At 41.0% G+C, this 4273-nt stretch overlaps 1 pseudogene; it reads right to left on the bottom strand.

Annotated features, from left to right (window-relative positions):
• Positions 1-917: 917 nt before the first annotated feature.
• Positions 918-1017, bottom strand: LOC127109150 (uncharacterized; annotated as a pseudogene).
• Positions 1018-4273: the final 3256 nt, after the last annotated feature.

The raw sequence follows: 4273 nt of genomic DNA, 5'->3' as shown, positions 1-4273 counted from the left end.
ACCGACAAAGAATTGATTCCCTAATTACGACGAACTACATACCGATATCCGCTTTATTAATATTTAATCTAGATCTTAGTTTAGTTTTTAGCTTCGCCCCCAAACAATCAACCATTATTCGCCTTAGCTTTACGAAGTAACCTTAGATAACGGTATATCGATTCATAAGTCCCTGTGGGATCGATATCTTTTAAAACTACGCGATAGAACTGTGCACTTGCAGTTTGTACCCCAAATTCGACTCATAAAGTCGCGATCAAGTTTTTGGCGCCGTTGCCGGGGACTTTTATTTAATAGATATCGTAACTCTTCCGTTACGCTGTAGAGACTAAGGTTTCTTTTTCTTCTATTCTTTCTTTCGTTGATTTGTATGCCACGCACTCGCTCACAAGGCGAACCGCTCTATTTACGAATCAACGATAGCGAGCTATATCTCCGAGTCTTACGACGAATTCGGGAATATCGAGCTGCAAACAATCTCCCTCCTATAGAACTTCCTGATTTCAAAAACCTTTTTCCTTCGATAACCGAGATGGCAGAACCAGCTCGTGCTCTTAGAGATTACGCCGCTCCATCGCAAGATGAGCCGCATTCAAGTATTGCTCCGCCCGCAATCGAAGCAAACAACTTCGAACTTAAACCTTCGCTGTTGCAGGCGGTGCAACAAAACCAATTCTCTGGAAATCCTACCGAGGATCCAAACCTTCATTTATCCGTATTTGTCCAATACGCTGATACTGTTAAAGCTAATGGTGTCACTTCAGAGGCAATTCGACTTCGTCTTTTTCCTTTCTCATTAAGAGATAGCGCTAGAAGATGGCTTCAATCTCTCCCTTCCAACTCAGTCACCACATGGAACGAGTTGAAGAAAGTTTTTCTTGCCCGATACTTTCCGCCAAGCAAAACAGCTATGTTAAGAGCCCAGATAAACGGATTTAAACAGAAAGACAACGAGTCTCTTTTCGAAGCATGGGAAAGATACAAAGACATGATGAGACTTTGCCCACACCATGGTTTGGAAGACTGGTTAGTAATTCACACATTTTATAATGGTCTCTTATACAACACAAGGTTAACAATAGACGCCGCTGCAGGTGGTGCATTAATGAACAAACCTTATGCTGATGCTTACCAGCTTATCGAGAGCATGGCCCAAAACCACTATCAGTGGGGAACCGAACGAACAACGGTGGAAAAACCTCAAACGAAAACTGGCATGTACGAGATAAGTAACCTTGATCACGTTAACGCAAAAGTGGATGCTTTGGTCCAGAAAATTGAAAGTTTAAACGTATCACCTCCAGCCGCCGTGGTTGCTATAACTCAGAATTGCGAGGTCTGTGGAATCCAAGGCCACACTCCTACGGACTGTCAACTCTTGACAGGAATCCAAGCAGAGCAAGTAAACTATGCTCAAGGAAGCCCCTATTCGAACACCTATAACTCAAATTGGAAGAACCATCCAAACTTTTCATATAAGAGCAATAACGCTTTGTACGCACCTGGACAGTCTCCAAATCAAGCCCCAGCTATACCTCCGGGATATCAGAAACCGAACCCATCCATGCCTAACAATAACGCCCCTAGGAAATCCAACTTGGAAATCATGATGGAAAACTTTATAGCTTCCCAACAACAAACCAATAAATATTTCTTAAACCAGAATGTACACACTGGCGAACAACTTAAACAACTAGCAAGCAAAGTAGATGCCTTGGCTACCCATAACAAAATGCTGGAAACACAAATATCACAAGTAGCCCAACAACAAGCACCTACTGCTGCCCCAACTGGTACATTCCCTGGACAGCCCCAACCTAACCCGAGAAGCCACGCTCATGCAATTATATTAAGAAGTGGAACGGAAGTGGAAGGACCGTCTGATCCAAGGATAGAAAACCAAAACCCTAAGAAATCAACTGAGGAAAGTGAACCTAAGGAAAAGGAAGAGAGTAATAAGGAAACCCTAGAAAAGAAGGAACCTTATGTACCTCCACCACCTTACAAACCACCTATACCTTACCCTCAAAGGCTTGTTAAAACCAAAGATGCGGGCCAATTTAGAAAATTTGTTGATCTCCTTAAACAATTAAACGTTACAATTCCGTTCACCGAAGCTATTACGCAGATGCCCTCATATGCTAAATTCTTAAAAGAAATCCTTTCTAATAAGAGGAAACTTGAGGATAGCGAAACCGTTACACTCCCTGCCGAATGTAGCGCTATAATCCAAAACATGCCCCCTAAACTCAAGGATCCAGGTAGTTTCTCTATACCCTGTCACATAGGAAAATTTGTCATCGACAAAGCCTTATGCGATTTAGGAGTCGGAATTAGCGTTATGCCTTTATCCATATGTAAGAAACTGGAAATGGGAGAATTAAGACCAACCAAAATGTCTGTGCAACTAGCAGATCGTTCCATCAAATATCCTGTAGGAATCCTTGAAAACGTTCCCGTACGCATAGGTCAATTCTACATTCCCACTGATTTTACAATTATGGACATTAGAGAAGATGATATTACACCCATTATACTGGGAAGACCATTCTTAGCAACTGCCGGTGCAATCATAGACGTAAAACGAGGACGACTCACCTTCGAAGTAGGTGAAGAGAAAATTGAATTCATTCTTTCCCAATTCTTGAAATCACCTGCAATAGAAGATACATGTTACTTCATGGATATCATCGATGAATGCATAAAAGAAGCAGAGTTGGAAGAAGACAAATCATCTGACTGCCTTGTAGAAGACAGATCTAACCAATGTTTAGCAATAACACCGGATCCTACGCAATGTCTTAACAAACCAACCCCTGACCTGAAAACACTTCCCAAAAATCTGAGATATGAATTCCTAGACTTAGAACTTGAACGGCCTGTGATAGTTAATGCAGACCTAGGGAGACTCGAAACAGAAAAACTCTTACATATCTTAAGGAAGTATCCAACCGCACTAGGGTACCACATCACCGATCTTAAAGGAATAAGTCCTTCTATTTGTATGCACCGCATCATGTTAGAAGGAGATTGTAAAACCTCTAGGGAACACCAGAGAAGACTAAATCCGATCCTGAGTGAGGTAGTAAAGAAGGAAATAACCAAGTTATTGGAAGCAGGTATTATATATCCTATATCTGATAGCAAATGGGTTAGTCCTGTGCACGTTGTACCAAAGAAAGGAGGCATAACCATTATTGAAAACGAAAAAGGGGAAACTATAACTAAACGAATCGAATCAGGATGGAGAATGTGCATTGATTATAGGAAACTAAACAAAGCAACCCGAAAAGATCATTTCCCTTTACCATTCATTGACCAAATGTTAGAACGATTAGCAAAACATTCACATTTATGTTATCTAGACGGTTATTCAGGCTTCTTTCAAATACCAATTCACCCTGATGACCAAGAAAAGACAACGTTCACGTGCCCTTTTGGTACCTTCGCTTATAGACGAATGCCGTTTGGTCTGTGTAATGCCCCTGCAACCTTTCAAAGATGCATGATGGCAATTTTCGCCGACTTTCTCGAAAACATCATGGAAGTATTTATGGATGACTTTTCTGTATACGGACAAAGTTTCGAAGAATGCCTTGAAAACCTGGAAAGAGTTCTTGAGCGATGTGTAAAAGTAAACTTAGTACTTAATTGGGAAAGTGCCACTTTATGGTACAAGAAGGAATTGTTTTAGGACACATCATCTCGAACAGAGGAATTGAAGTAGACAAAGCCAAAATAGAGGTAATCGAAAATCTTCAACCCCCAAGAACCGTGAGAGAAGTACGAAGCTTTTTAGGACACGCCGGTTTTTACCGACGATTCATCAAAGACTTCTCTAAGATAACTAAACCTTTAACCGGACTGTTGATGAAAGATGCCGAATTCATATTCGACGATAACTGTTTAAAAGCATTTCAAACGCTTAAGCAAGCATTGATCTCCGCACCCATAATGCAGACACCAGACTGGAATGAACCATTCGAAATAATGTGCGATGCCAGCGATTATGCTGTAGGTGCTGTTTTAGGACAACGAAAGGATAAAAAGCTTCACGTTATATATTACGCAAGCAGAACCCTGGATGAAGCGCAAATGAATTACGCCACTACCGAGAAAGAACTCCTAGCAGTGGTATTTGCGCTAGATAAATTTCGTTCTTACTTGGTCGGAGCTAAAATAATAGTTTACACTGATCACGCTGCTATCAAGTACCTTTTAACAAAAAAGGATGCTAAACCTAGACTCCTAAGATGGATCTTGTTGCTACAAG

Source organism: Lathyrus oleraceus, chromosome 7 (assembly GCF_024323335.1).
Source record: "Lathyrus oleraceus cultivar Zhongwan6 chromosome 7, CAAS_Psat_ZW6_1.0, whole genome shotgun sequence".
Taxonomy (NCBI): Eukaryota; Viridiplantae; Streptophyta; class Magnoliopsida; order Fabales; family Fabaceae; genus Lathyrus; species Lathyrus oleraceus.
This window is presented reverse-complemented; position numbering and strand designations above follow the sequence as displayed.